Source organism: Lathamus discolor, chromosome 1 (assembly GCF_037157495.1).
Source record: "Lathamus discolor isolate bLatDis1 chromosome 1, bLatDis1.hap1, whole genome shotgun sequence".
NCBI classification, from domain to species: Eukaryota; Metazoa; Chordata; class Aves; order Psittaciformes; family Psittacidae; genus Lathamus; species Lathamus discolor.
The window spans coordinates 24,087,226-24,102,808 of NC_088884.1; the positions used below are offsets into that span (position 1 = coordinate 24,087,226).

The 15,583-nt window shown below is 41.1% G+C and overlaps 2 long non-coding RNA genes across 7 annotated transcripts in view; both read right to left on the reverse strand.

Moving 5' to 3' along the window:
• Window positions 1–2,206, reverse strand: part of LOC136007345 (uncharacterized) — a 62,708-nt gene extending 60,502 nt beyond the window's left edge. For all 6 annotated transcript variants that reach the window (XR_010609663.1, XR_010609648.1, XR_010609654.1 and 3 more), the window contains exon 1: window positions 1,933–2,206. This is a non-coding gene — a long non-coding RNA (uncharacterized LOC136007345). The remainder of the gene's footprint in view (window positions 1–1,932) is intronic.
• Window positions 2,207–12,158: 9,952 nt separating this feature from the next.
• On the reverse strand, window positions 12,159–13,889 carry LOC136007084 (uncharacterized). Its single transcript, XR_010609463.1, has 2 exons — window positions 13,398–13,889; window positions 12,159–13,093 (listed from the first exon to the last, which is right to left on the reverse strand). It is a non-coding gene; the product is annotated as an uncharacterized LOC136007084 (long non-coding RNA).
• Between the last annotated feature and the right edge of the window lie 1,694 nt (window positions 13,890–15,583).

Sequence of the window (15,583 nt, forward strand, 5' to 3'; positions counted from 1 at the left end):
CTTTAAACTGAAAGAGAGGAGATTTAGATTAGATTTTAAGAAGTTCTTTACTGTGTGAGGGTGGTGAGGCACTGCCACAGGTTGCCGAGAGAAGCTGTGGCTGCTCCATCCCTGTCAGTGTTCAAGGCCAAGTCGGACGGGGCTTTGAGCAACTTGGTCCAAAGCGAGGTGAGCCCCCTGTGGCAGAGGGGTTGGAAACAGATAGTCTTTAAGGTCCCTTCCCACACAAACCGTTCCATGATTCTGTGATTAGTTTTCTTGAGAATTTGTCTATGAGGTAATTTAAATAAACCTGATTCTTGTTATGAAACTGCTATATTGTTAAACATTTCAACGCATAGCTAGCCATTAGGAGATTTTCCAACACCTCTCCCCACCCTTCTGGAAAAAGTTACAGTACAAGCAAAAATGTCATTAACAAGTGTATACACAGTGTTTGAATGGAAACCCTGTTTTTCTCTGGGGATTTACACACACATGCAAAAGGAAAAACCCAAACCAAAGAACAGTAAAACTTTCTTTGTAGCAGAGGGGTTATTTTTATTGAGGGTACAGTACAACAAAGAGAGGGAAAGACCGTAGGAAAGAAACTAAATCAGGAAAAAAACTATGTGGGAAGGGGAACTTTGCCCAGCCTTATAGAACAACAAAGGTATTAAACAGTAAACAGTGTCAGAGAACATTCTCAAGCACTGGAACTTGCTCCTTTGCATCCTGCTGCGCTGCTTGGATGGCCCATGGGATGGGACTTTTGCCAAAACAGGAGGATCCCCTGGCATGAGAGGGGTCTTTCCTAGTATTTTGGATGGGGCCACTAGGATGGGGCTACCCCACCCACTAGGGTGGTCTGTTTATTGTTATATCTGTGAGCCACGTTGGCTGCAGAGTCTAAGAACATCACCAGAATTTATCATTTTCTGGTATACATGTAGTTTTTCCTTCCACGGATCTTTTATGGGTCCTTAGTCCCTCCCCAAGCTCCCTCCTGTATTGTTATGAGGAAGTATGCCTAACATGCCATGGCAATGGTACAAGAAACATTCATTAGCAAGTTCCTCTCATATGCAGATGGACCTTTGCCTCATTTTCAGTAGCAGTTTAAAACTATTAATAAAAAATGCAAGGTAAATCAGAAAGATGTGCCTTTATTGACGGTCTCTCTTGTCCCCTGTAAGGGTGGCCTTGCGAAGCTTACTGTGAAAGAAATGGTCCATAAAGATCTGTTTGCATACTGGAATAGATGGGCACTGCTGATAAGAAAGGGTAATCTGTAGTCAATGACTGTCTAGTCTATGCTATTAACAGGTGGGAGACTCTCTTTTTTTTGGCCCTGTTTTGTTCCACACAATTGTTTTGGTTTTCCAGACTGTCAACATTTGTGGTACTCTTGAATATTTCCATGTGATTTTCAATTAAGAAATTAATTACTTTCAGTAGAATTACTAAAATGTCATGTCCAACCAAGTATGCAAGCAGCTTAACCTTGACATCCCAACACACCAGGGTCCCTGTATCCTGGCTCAGGAATAACATGTTCTCGATGCTTTACTGGAATGTGCCCCACCACCCTCTAACATCACAGTAAACTCTGTTTATGGTCCTGAGCTGAGCTTCCCAAAGCCGGTGGGCAATTGTGCCACTTCCCACTGTCCCACTGTAGCTTAGGAACCTGCTGGTCTCCTGCTTCCTCCCTCCCACCATCACCATTGCAACCACTGTTCAAAGTCACAGTTTCTGCAAAGGGGAATGTACCTGGTGGCTCACTTGCAGTATTCTGGCATTTTGTCTGTACTTAGAAAAGTTGCCTTTCATACATGAAGGTTTTGCAACCTCTGTTGTTTGCCTTGAACCCACAAATACATGCAAGCTTCCTCAGACGAGCAAAATCATTTAATAATGTTCAGGTAGCAAATGAATACCTTCACAAATTACCTCAAAGTCCTAGACCTTTGTTGCAGCACCCTTTCTCTTTCCTTGCCAGGTAACTCCTCATCCATAGTTTTCTTCATAGCTTCTCATTTCTTCAGGCGCAGGGCATGCTAGAAAATTGTTGGCACAGTTCACTACCAGGAAAGATGCTGCTTTACTCTGTGACCCTTTGAAATTCAAGCTAGTGGCATGTGCCTTGAAACAGGTATCAGCAGAAACTGGAGGTGCTGGACCCCCATGTGTGGCAGAGATAAGAGTCAGAATGACACAGTGGGAAGGAGATTGTCTGTTTCCCACGATTTTCCCCTTGTTCCTCATTTGTGCTACCCGGACAAGTTGAAATCTCCACCCACTGTGCTTGTGGTGTGAACTGCTTTTCTTGTGATATATTATTTCCACATCCCATAGTGTACTGCATCAAAAAGTGCCAAAAGACCTATATAGTCTTTTACCAACAGAAGTGCAAATGGTGGGGGCATAAGTGCTGGTACATCTATTTTGATCTGTAGTGGTCTTGCAATTCAATTTTGTCATCACGGATGATGAATCAGCAGAAGTACAGCTGCCAAATTCTATAGCACAGAGGAAGCTTGAGTTAAATTAAATTCAGTTCTCACAATACAAATTAGCTGGAAAATAATGACAGTGGCCATCTTTTAAATTATTAGTCTGATTTACACCCGTAAATTGACAACAGTCAGCTTTAAGGGGACAAACGTTTTATACCTTTGGGAGTATTCACACTGGAGATAATGCAATGCTCTTCAGTTAATATTGGTTTCTCACAGCTCATAGCCTGTTCTCCAGATGACTAAATCACAAATGCATGCTCAAAACTCCAATTTAGACTTGGCTTGGCTGTCTCTGTACACACTGTATCTGTCATGTTTAGCTACTGCTGATGTTTTTCTATCAATATAAATGAATCATCCTCTGAATCACTTCAGATTTTCTCTCAGAGCTGTTTTAAGATCCATTATAATACTGTTGTTCTGAATGTCAGCTCTCAATGAACCAAAAGGCCTGAAGTGAGTGGTAAGACTCACCAGCAGCTGAAAAAGGCTCCAAACACCGCGTGCTAAAACAGCTTTACAGCACTCATCTTTTTATTGCTTTTAATTCCCTCCGTGACTTCATCTCTTTGCTTATCCTGCCTGGTATACCAGATTCATAAGACCAGGATGTGGAATTTCTCTGGTTAATGAATCTCATCCTAGGGAAGCACCATTTGGTTTATGTAGTGCATACAAGAAATTTTGCTTAAGGTCAAAATCCATGGCATAAATACCAAGATGTCCAGAAATACAAGGCTGCAGCCAAAATTAACATTTCCAGGATGGTTATGCTCATACGGATTATTGTCAAAGGCCTGCCAGGCCCACAAAGTGCTGCAAATGGCAGCCTGCAGCTCTCAGGGTTGCTGTTCCTTGTATGGTAGTAGATGACCCACAGGGCAGCTGAAGGGAGGCAGCCTGGCACACAGCTTGACCCACATCAGTCCCTGCTACTGTGATATATTCTGAATCTCTGCTATCTATGAGGTATCTTTTCAAATGACCAGCAAGGAACAAGCAGAAAGAGCTCACCAGCTGGTAATGCTCTTTATCCCATCTGTAAATCTCTCAGTTCTAAATTTTGGTTTCTGCAAGCTTTACGCAGCACACAGTAAGAGGTTTTACTGTGCCTTCATCACCCTGAATTAACGGTGATAATAATGCTTAACTTTTGTAGAGTTCTTTCTATCTTCACAATGCTTAACTAACATTTAGCAATCACATCATAATAGCTGGGCTGCTTATCATTCCTACTCCTTAAAGTGCAACGAATAATCTGATAGTTATTTTTTTATCTCATAGAAACAGCTTGTCCACTCTCCTGTCATTTTCTATTTTGCTTAAGCTATAAATATCTGATATTAACTGAAGAAATTAAGAAGTTTGTCAAGCTCACCCTAAATTAAGCATATAATTACATTAATGTGGTAGATCTGAAAGTGAATATAAGCAAAATCCATGCATGTTCTTTTACTGTATTTTTACATCTATATCCCTATTATGGTCATCTGCTAAGGATTACATTGTTTGAGAATTAAAACGTGCAAACTAGTTTGTCTGGAATCCGTTCATATTGATTATTTTGCATTGATGGAGCATTTTCTTTAGGGTCATGACCCTTGATTTCTATTTTAAGACCTGATTGCTTTGAGCTTTCATCCATAGGCCTGTGTACTTTATACTCCTTGCATTATCAGTCCTCAGCCTTATCCAAGATAACACACAAACTATACTACCCCTTACTGGCATCTGTAACATAAACAGTTATCTCTGTCCCAGTCTCTAAGAGACAAGCAGATCCCATTATTATTCCTTTATTAATGCAGTTCTGCGTGTATGGTGCTTTATAAGGAAAAGATGAGTCATTGTTCCAAGAGACCTCACCCTATAAATTAGACGTGCCACATGGAATGACGACAGTAAAATGATTGGAGAAGGAATACATTTTAATATATGAATTTATTGAAAGATTTTGTGACAAATTCCCTTTATGTTTATATCTTGCTTGTCCAAGACATACAACTCAAAAAAGATAAGGGACTCTGCTCAAAATGAGGCTAGGCCCATTCCTCTTCAAACTCAGCTCTTTTGTAAGTGCAGAGAGGACAGCATTTGTTCTGAAGAAGATACTGTAGTAATTTAACAACAAAATTTATTCTTAGCCACCAAAAGAGATATTAAAATGAATAATGACTCATCTCAGCAGGCACTGAACTGCAGCCTTAATCCCAGTCCTAGTGGGAGAAGGATGACAGCCATAATGCGAAGGAAGCATTTTTGCAAAATACTGAACCAGGTACTCCAAAACCACAAGCAAACATTTCTTTTGCTTCAGTCTGTGCAGGAGCATCCTCCCTCTGCTCTGCACCAGGATCTAACAGAAAACCTGTTCCAGCCCTGGAGGTGCTCCCTGCACACACCAGTGGGGTACCTCTGCACTATCTGTTGGTGACACCACTGACATGGACAGCAGGGCTCAGGACAAGAAAAGATATTTTTTACACTGAATAGCACACCAAATAATGATTTACTGGGAAAAATGGCAGTTTGGGTTCTCCTACCTGTACACTGCTAGTACCTTGTACACCTGTATATTTGGACAAGAGAAATTCCTTAGAATTCAAGGTATTCCTTGTTGTGGTAAAGTCAGTTGTACTTTAATCTTCCAAGACAAATTAGTGCAAAATTAAGTATTTCAGTGCTTGTCACCTGACCAGTCACATAGCTCTCTGGGGGGACATCTTATAGGTAAAAATTAATGAGGTACCTAACCACTGTCACAGTGAGGGTCAGGAGGAAGCCACTGCCTGGGAGTACCTGGGGGCAGGGAGTACTGTGATCACACGACTGCACGCTTAGTTAAAGGGGGCAGAAAGAGAAGATTTTAGATATGAGCAGAGGAAGAGAAGGTCACACCAAGAGCAATGAGCAATACTCTTGGCCAGTTTCTGTCCTGTTTAACTCTAATAGACATCCACCTTGCAAGTCCTGCAGCTCGGTGTAGATCCATGCAGAGCCTACCACTGCAGACAAGGCAGGCCCTGCGGGATGCAAGAAGGCATGGCAGAGGAGCCAGCAGCAAGCACATCACGAGGCTCCCTGCTCTATTTCCTCTGGCAGATCTGGAAGAAATTCAGGCTGGGATGATCATGGCTGAGCTATAAATAAGAGGAGTGCGTTTGTTTCTGCCTGGAAGGTTTTCTGTGTGTGAGACAGTCCCACGTGAAGCACGGTGCTTCTTCAGGACCACCCTGTCTTGTTTTGCACAGCGTTCACAAAACCCGAGTGTGACGGTAGTAAACAAAGGGAAGGCTGTGGCTGTGTCAGGAAAGCCGGCTGCTCCCAGCCTGGAGAAGCTCTGGCTAGTTGGCCGTGTGTGTATTTTGTGTTCTTACATTGCCACCCTCTGACAACGCGGTGGATTAAAACACTGCCGTGTGATGGACAGCTCAAGTTTGAGCAAGGCAGGTTCGTGAAGTACGAGACTGAGTACAAGTTACGTTGTTACTGCCACGGTTTGTCTTGAATATCATTCAGGTTTAGTAAGTCTTCCTGGATATTTCTTATGTATTGCTGTACCAGCCAGATTTGTTTAAAAGCTGATTTGGGGATGTGTAGCAGAGAGAGAATTCAGCTCAGTGCAAAAACCTAAATCAATCTCTATGAGTGTTCCCTCAGCACCCAGAGAAATTAGAGATAAGTTGTTTTATCCAGGGTATGCTGATGAGACAAAGTCATTGGCTATACGGAATAAGAACAAGGAGTATTTATTGAGAATTCATGAAAGCAAGAATACCAAAACTTTAAGACCAAACACCCAAGTACATTGTACACAGACATTGTGAGTACTAATCTATGTACAGGAATAGCAGCCACTGCTGCATCATCATGTTGAAACTGGCTGTTTCAAACATAGTGGGGGATATATTCTGTCTTACTGACTGTCATGGTTTAAGCCCAGCTGGTAACTCAGCACGATGTGGACGCTTGCTTACTTCCTCCTCATTCTCCTCTCCTCTTCGCCCCTCCCCCCCCAGAGGGATGGGGAGGAGAATCAGAAGAACATAACTCCCACGGGTTGAGGTAAGAACAGTCCAGTAACTAAGGTATAACACAAACCACTGCTGCTGCCACCAATAATACATTATTATAATAATACTGCGTGCTCTTCAGGGAAATAACAATGGGAGAGAATATAAAACTAAAAAGGGTAGGGAAAAATAACCCAATAAACACAAGTGATGCACAACACAATTGCTCACGACCCACTGACCGATACCCAGCCCAACCCGAGCAGAGACTGGGGTCTTCCAGGCATCTCCCCCCAGTTCCTATACCGGGAGTGATGTGCTGTGGTATGGAATACTGCTTTGGCTAGTTGGGGTCAGGTGTCCTGTCTCTGCTTCCTCCCGGCTTCTTGTGCCCCTCCACACTGGCAGAGTAAGAGACTGAAGAGTCCTTGACTGGGGCAAGCATCACTTAGCAACAACTAAACCTTCAGTGTGTTATCAGCGTTGTTCTCAGACTAAAGCTGAAAACAGCACCGCACCAGCTACTAAGAAGGAGAAAAATAACTGTTACAGCTGAACCCAGGACAGTGACCTACCTTCCCACCAAGAACTTGCCCACGAAAATCAAAAATTTGTATCTGCGTTAATGTCAAATTATACATCTAAAGAGCAAAAAATGCAGGGGTCAACATAAACACTTATATCTTCTCATATAAAATGTGAAGGGTAATAATGATTACCTTCAGCCTCTTATATCTGAGAGAGTAGCTCATGAAGAATAACTGAAAAGTAAAAAGCTATTTATATGTTTCTGGCATAGGGGAGATTATGTATGCTGTGTATGGCATTGTACTTGATACCTTCTTAAGAACATCTTATTAGCAGAAGAGAGGTGCGAACAAACTGAGAAGAGTACAGTAGAGGTTTACAATGACAGTTATGGGGACAGTTTTGATGTTAGCCCTTCTGTCTTTCACAGTTAGACCAGACAACCTCCAGAGGTCCTTGCCAACATACGTATTTCTGTGTCTATGACATACTTTCATAGGCACATGGACAGTGTTGGCCCACCTTATGCATGTCAGGTTTGCTCTGCTGCTTATGTCACTTCTGCTCTCAGACAAGGGTGGCGCTGCCAGGTAGCTCCCTGCTTCAGCACCAGGGACCAAGAGGAGCTTAAAACCTTTCCAAAAAGTTCGGCTATGAAAATGGAGTATTGGTCATATGATACAGGTCCTTGCTACTTTGTTTTGTCAGGTTGTACAAAATGTAAAGTTTAAAGTGTCGAATGTCCTTCAAAATAGAAATGACAAGTCATGCAGCTCAGTTAGTGGTCACAGAAAAAGCCTGGAGAAAAAAACTCTCTTCAAAAGTGACATTTTAAACAACCTATTTCTTGTCAAGATAGGGAGCTCGGACACACAAAGTATTACATATTACAACTTTCACTTTCATCATTGATGTTACCTTTGAGTAAATATGGTGGTGTACCCATAGTGGGTACAACTCAGAAATAAATATTCTGCCAGATAACTGGTAGGGCACTGGGGTTTGTTGATTGGCTGGTTAGTTTGTTTTATTATTGCTCTTCTGTGACTGTATGATATTTTTTGAAAGAACATCTAAAGCATCAAAAAAGCATTCCTGGACACAGTCTGCATGAAACATGAATATGAATGAATGGAGACCCTTAAAAAAACCCACAAACAAACAAGCATAGAATTTGATTGTAAAGCTCAAATTCTAGGAAGTGGCACAGTCCACTAGGAAGTCCAGTAGTAAAATATAAATAAGTGTGACTGCTAAAAATAGCTTGATTTTTTACTCTGCTTATTGCCATAGTATTCAAATTGAGCTGAGAAAATTCACAATTCCATTTATATACCCATATAACATTACACTTATTTCTAAAAATAGTTGTTTATCTGGAAGTTTTTTAAGTATATTTCCAGGAAAATAAAAAAAAAGAAAAAGGCAGATGCTGAGGAAACTGAAATTAAAATCAGTTCTTTAGTTAATAAGAAAGCTTTTGACTGAAATGGGAAATACATTTTACAGCTTGGGATATCTAGAAAAGGAATAAAACTACCCTTCCAATTAAGAAAGATCAATGAATGGGAAAATTCGAGTAATAAAGTAAGGATAAATGCATGCAACATTTTATGAACAATTTTAAAGCAAAGTGAAAAATGCATGTGTTTGAAAATGATAAGGAGGAAATTCTTTCCTGTTAGGGTGGTGAGGCACTGGAATGGGCTGCCCAGGGAGGTTGTGAGTGCTCCATCCCTGGCGGTGTTCAAGGCCAGGTTGGATGAAGCCTTGTGTGGGATGGTTTAGTGTGAGGTGTCCCTGTCCATGGCAGGGGGGTTGGAACTAGATGATCTTGAGGTCCTTTCCAACCCTAACTATTCTATGATTCTATGATTCAGAATTAGAAAACACTAGTACAACTGTTCTTAGTGACTGTCTCAAGCATTAGAATACAAAATATTTACTTAGATACCTAATCCAAGAAGATGCTTATCTTCAGAGTTCGCTTTATTTATAGTTAAAACTCAGCATTTGATGTTCTCGCATGTGTAACTGGAAGTTGACATCCTCTGCTGTTTCCAAATTTTTAAAAAATCTAGGTTTATGAGATGGAACATATTCATTAAAAGAAAAGACTATGCAGATGTTGTACCTCTGATGTGGTAAATGTGGCTAATGGAAACACAGACTAGAGGGCGTTATAGAATCATAGAATCAACTAGGTTGGAATAGACCTTTATCATCAAGTCCAACCATTACCTAGGATCAGCACTAAACTACCACTGAGGGCCTCATCTACACAATTTTGAACACTTCCAGGGACAGTGATTCCACCACTTCCCTGGGTAGCCTGTTCCAATGCCTGAACACCCTCTCTGTGAAGGTAAATGCTAGATTAATAGTTGTAAATTAAGACCTTTCTCTTTCTTGGGTTGTCTACAGCTGACAAACACAAGACAATATGAGACAGTAAGAGATCTGTTTTTTTATCGTTTAAGAGGAGTCAAGAACAAAGGAATGAAGCTGAGCCTGGGAAAATGTGGGGAGTGGGAGGAAGGTGTTGGTTTACTCTGTCTTTGTTCCTGACTATCCAAGCTTATTTTAATTGGGAATAAATTAAATTAATTTTTCCCAGGCTGAGTTTGTTTTGCCCATGATGGTAATTAGCAACTGATGTTCCATTCCTTACCATTAGCCATGAGCTTTTCAACTTCCTTTCTGCTCTTGCTCTGTTGCAGAGCGGGGGTAAGAAAGTGGCTGGGTAGGCGTCTGGCCACTAGCCAAGGTCAATCCACTGCAACCACAGAGGATGGTAATGTCATACAAGAATATTAAGGAATAAAATATACTGGCCTAATTAGGACTAAGGAGCCTCTGACATGTGCCTCAAATATTGTTTTCTGAGATCAGTCTTTTGTGATAAAGGAATTACTTCCAAGTGTAATAAATATAACATTCTGGACAAATACAGAGAAAGCAAAAAGGTCTCCAGATAAATAGCAAAATGGTACTCATAACCAGAATAAGAAAAGAAAAAGGTGAATGTCCAACATGATTATTGAAATAGCTGTTTTCTTGCATCCTGTGATTTTAAGTACATATATTTAATTTACACCACTTCATCATTGAGAAAAAAAAATATGTATTTATTTGGCTTTGCAAGTTGTCTAAGTTTGTTGCTTTTCCCAAGAAAAACTCTAGTCCTGAAAGGACTCATCATAGCAAAAATCAGTCCAAATTTCTCTTGCTTAGGAAAGCTCTGAGCACAAGAAAGCAGGAGGTCATAGTGGAAACTGTTTTGCAACTGCAATTATAGTGGCCTAAATGAATGCTTGTTCTTATGTGCAAAGATGTCCCAGGTGAATATTTCTACTTCAGAAAGTATCATTGTGCTCAAATCCCAAGTAGCTGAACAAAACGCCTTTGGTGTTCTCGCAGCAGACAGTGCATAGTCACAGTATGTTGTTCTGAAATAGAAGAAGGTAGGTGTGCACCAGGGTGTTCATATGATTTCCTGTTTGGGGAGGTATTTGTCTGACGCTCATTTTAACATTCTACTTAGGGTAATTTTTCTTCTAAATTCTCCAAAGCACATAATTAAGGAAGAGGGTTAAATGGCTGATTTAATTAAGTTAAAAGCTCTATCTGTCTAAAGTGTGTGCCAGCTACCAAAAAACATTTGGAAAAGCTTTATCCTTACTTTCTGGAGTGGGCATTCTTCCAGCCATTGAATCAAGAGGCAGAAAAACCTGCTTAGAAAACCTTATCGAGTCAATACACATTCTTCTTCACCCACATCAATGTCTCCCAGATGCCTTGAAGCACAAGCTTTAGCAGCATCCTACCTAGCCCCCAAACTGGTAATCTTTTGAAGATATTAGTAGGAGGAACACTGAAACAGTATCTGTAGCATTCCAGCTAGGGCTAGTGGATCCCACCACATTATGCCCTACACAAACACAAGAAGAAGGTCTTGTTCGACAAGAACTATAATCTAAGAAAGACAAGAGCAAAACACCTTACCTCAAAGGGCTTAACTGAATCAGCAAGTTTAAAGAACAGGAAGGACAGATACATATTTTCCATTTCTACGGTTTTTATCCCCTTGGGAAACAGTACACAACTTTCTCCTCTAAGGAAAGAGGCTCACAGCCTATAGCTGCTACCATGTGTATATGCCTTGTAGGTACAGGTACATTTGGCTCCATCCTGGTTTTTTCTCACCATTACCAGCTGTATATCATCCCAACCAAGCCCTTGTCCCACCTGGGACAATATCTATTCACAGCCAGGTGCAACTTGCAAATGGCACAACTGAATGAGAACATTCAGCAGCTTGGCCAGGGCACTTCAATGGCAGTACTAACCTCACGTAACCTGAGCAGACCTTCACTTCTCTTGTCCTCTGCTAGGATGACTCAGTGTGGCATTGGCATCAGCCATCACTGTTAACCAATGGCACATGTGGAAGGAGAGGGAGGATTCAGAAGTAAACAAGTATGTAGGCAACAGGGCTTTTTTAAAGTTCAAGATGCTTTGCTCATACAGTGTCTGAGTGGGAAAGCAGGATTCAGCTGAGAAGTAAGATGTGAAGGAGACTGGACAGATAAAAGTTGAAACAGGAATGAGAAAACTATGTCAAATTCAAGCAAATAGGACTAAGCAACTGTTGGACAGAAATAGAGGACCAGCAATTAACAGCTTCAAAAAAGACAAATGGGCAGTCAAAAATCAGAAACAAGAAATCGAGTATTCACACAAGTAGACTGAGTTCACCTCCCGCTCCTTCTTTCTTCAGTTCTGGTGTCCTTATTAATGGGATTACAATTAAACCAGTGTTCTGAGGAACCCAGCGAGAAGTGCTGGGTCTCAGCTCCCTCAAGATGGAAACTTGCTTCATGTGGGTTGGATCACAAGGCTTATTCCAAGGCAGGGAGTGTGCAAACTCATTTCCCGAGAAAATATGGAAACTCCACTCTGTGTGAAAATACTGGGAATCTATCTGAATACACAAGTCTCTCTCCTCCAACGTATTTTTCCATGAGAGAGAGTAATCCAGCTCTACATTTTTTAACAGTATACCCTGCAGGTTCTTCCTATGGATACACAAACTTTGAGGATCAAAGACAGAACGTGAGAGAAAATGCGTTTATTTCACTTACAATGGCAAAATATAATTCCTCTGGCCTGTTCAAGTTTCAAACAGGAATTTGTGTGAGCTACATCTTACATCTGTTTTGGGCCCCAAATGACATTTTTAACCTTGGAAACCTTTAGCTAAAGGATTTATGTTTCAACACCAGCTGGAACAATAGCAAGTTCAAATACAACATACAGTTCAGTCTGGAAATTAAATGACTGTTACAGGTCACAAGATTGATGGAGAGTAATGAATATGTGTGTACTCATATTACAATTTCCTATAACAGAAGAATTACAAGGCAAAGATAATATTTATTTTCCTACTAGTTGTTTTCTGTTGCAAAAAGTTCTAGAAAAAAGGTTTTTCCCCAGAATATTGAAACCAATTTCTTTTTAGGCTGCATGCATATCCTCCTTAACACAATCTTTACTAGTGAAATTAGTATTATGAAGGAAATCTGTTATACCCCGTCCCAGTATGGGGAGAAGAAGGTAAGTTAGTGGAACAAGCAGCTGCCAGCCAGGCCTCCCCTAGCAGGCTGTAGAACCATTATTTTGCAGGATGAGTTTCACTGCTCTTCAGATGAGAAGTCAGAGCTGACACAGTAGTCTTTGCTGGCATGACCAAGGGGAAGGTGCATATGGTACTTGCGCTGTCCGTAAAGTGGTTGCATAGCAATTCATTTTATAATTGGGGTGATGATGTTGCTTAGAAACAACAAAATGAACTTTTTGGAAGGAAATCAGTATCCAATCCAAAATGCAGCTAAGGCTTATGGTACTTCCACCTCCAAGTGTACTTCCTTTTTTTCCACCTTTTTCTATTATTTTTTTTTTAGATACTTTTTGTCATCAAAAACTTGTCTGGAGGGTCAGGGAGAACACCATTCAAAGTGAGTGAGTTTCGTCCTGAGTTGCCAAACTCTCCTGAATAAAAAAAAGGAAAAGGACTGAGTCAGTCATTCTTAATGGAAAAGCTGGCGCAAACCTTGTGCCATGGTGGTGCATTCAATTTGTAAGGTTTCTCAAAATATTTAAACAGTGCTGTTGTGAACTCCTAGTTAGAAACTTGAATAACTGCCTTATAGCAGTGATACAGCAATTGACACTTCCCTGTGTTTAAACAGTGGGACCACTGTGGTCTAAGCCAACACAGTTTATTGGGAACAAAAGGAAAACACAGTAACAGAGCAGCTCAGGGAAAGAACTAAATGATAACATGCAGGATTACCATTTTCTGGCCCAATTTCCCAGTCCTCTCTGCAGGGCCAGGGTAGCTCACAGCTATCTTCCCCTTGTCAGTGTATTCACGTTTAGTTCATTGCCTAGGGTGGCAGGATCCCCCATGGTATGACTAAGCTTGCTGGGCTCCATGGGTAGTTTCAGCTGAAGTGATCCAAATTCAGTGACACGTGTTGGTACTGTGGCAGCCGCTGCAGCCCCTCTGCTCAGGACTTTTGGTGCTCTCATCTGTAGGTAACTGCTCAGCCCCTGAGCTGCTGGTCACATCTCCCAGCCGCTCCTCCAAGGTTTCAGGTGTTGTTCAGGGTGGAATTAGAGGCTGTCAGTAAGCCCTCTGCCTGCAAGAGAAGCACTACCCCAGTAAAATGTAACTTTATTCCCCATTTTTATCTTTTCATTTTCTCTTTGCTTTTCCCAGAAGCCATCTGCAGCGGGCAGGGGGACTCCTCCACCCTGCGCATGTTCGCATGTTTGCTTTCAAACATGAATGCCAACATTATATTCGCTTCAACAGTAAAACTTCACAGCTTATTTTTAAACAGTAAATTCATAAACTGTTACATAACTGACATGCAACAGAAGCCTGGCCCGTACAATTAATTCCTCTTTCTCAAGTGCAGATGCAGGCAGAGCATTCACCGCCTTAGCAGGAGCGTCCTGGGCTACTTTTCTCTTACTTCAGTGTTGGATATTAAGAGTAAGCTCATCCTCTTTCATGGCTTCAGACCACCAGGTTTACAGCAGTTTTTAACAGCCTTAGTATCTCCTAGATAAACAGATTATAGGTAGTAACATACACAAGTGATTCCATGCATTCCCACGTGCTCTGTAAGTGACAGGGATGAAGGTTGCCCAGAAGCAGAAGAAATATATGGATGAAAGCTTCACTCCCACACAGCAACAAACCAGGCTGAAGCGATCTACCATGTCACTGTAAAGTATCTCTTAATATGAGAAAAAAATCCCTCAGTTCCAGCAACCTTTTTAACCTCCTTTACATGGTGAGGGCAAAAATTAAGAGGGGTTTGAAGTACTAAAGCAGTAAACAGTCCCATACCCCTCAGCCTGAAGCAGAGTGAATAGGGGGATTACACAGGAGAAGCAGAAAGTCCAGGTCTCCCAGGGCAGCTTACTTAACAGTTGTCTACGTGATTGTGGTTTCCAATACATAATCAAAACAGTTTCTTGTAGCAACTGGTTGTAAACATTTGGGTTCTGAAGGTAATGAACTCACTCTCAAGCTAACAAACAATAGAGTCATCAAGTACCACAATTTTGTCCCCATAAATAAAACACCGGTGAATATCGGTGCTGCTTCAATCCAAGCACCTCACACTGGGGTAATGCTTTTCTTCAGAAAACAAACAAACACAGATGGGATTTGTTGTCAGAATAGAATCAGGACTGTAAATGAATGAGGTCATTCACAATAATGCTGCTGCTGTAGGAGCAGGTCCTTGCTAGTTGCTGGGAAGAGCATGTTGTTTTTTTATCAGGTAAACACATAATGTTAGTCTTCTTCTGTTTACAAGGAAACCGAGCCATTTAGTGAAAGAGTCATTAGGATTACTTTTTAAACCTGTGAGGGAAATGTCTCTTTTTACTATGAATTTGCATAACAAGGACAATTCTATTGCCAGTGAGTGGTGAATATGAATCTGTTGTTGCAGGGGACTTCTACATCTATTCAACTCATAATAATCTTATCAGCAAATTGAGCCTTGTTACACCTGGAAGTGTAGCACAGTGGAGCATATCAAGGCAAAGTGACCTCCCAAAGAAATGCATCTGCAATCTCAATGCAAAAGCAGACTCCCACATCTCCAGAGTCCTGAGGCACTGTTCCATTCATCACATTACAGTGTGGAAATCTTTTGGTAAGTCACAGTTAAAGATGCTGGGAAGAAGCAACAATACCCATTCCTGGAAGTCTTTTTCTTAGTTAATGGTATAAAAAAGAAAAAAAAAATATCATTTTTTATGGAAATATGAAGGTAGAAAAACATCCTGTAGAAAAGACCCTAACTAGATCTACAGCCAGCTTGAGAAGATTCTTCAATCCCTGCAGTGTATCTACGTCGGGTTTATTTCTTCATCCTGCTCACCTTACCAGTTTTTCCTAGTTCCTTAAATACATTCAAGAACCAGAAAAATCTTTTTTTCAAACAAAAGGAT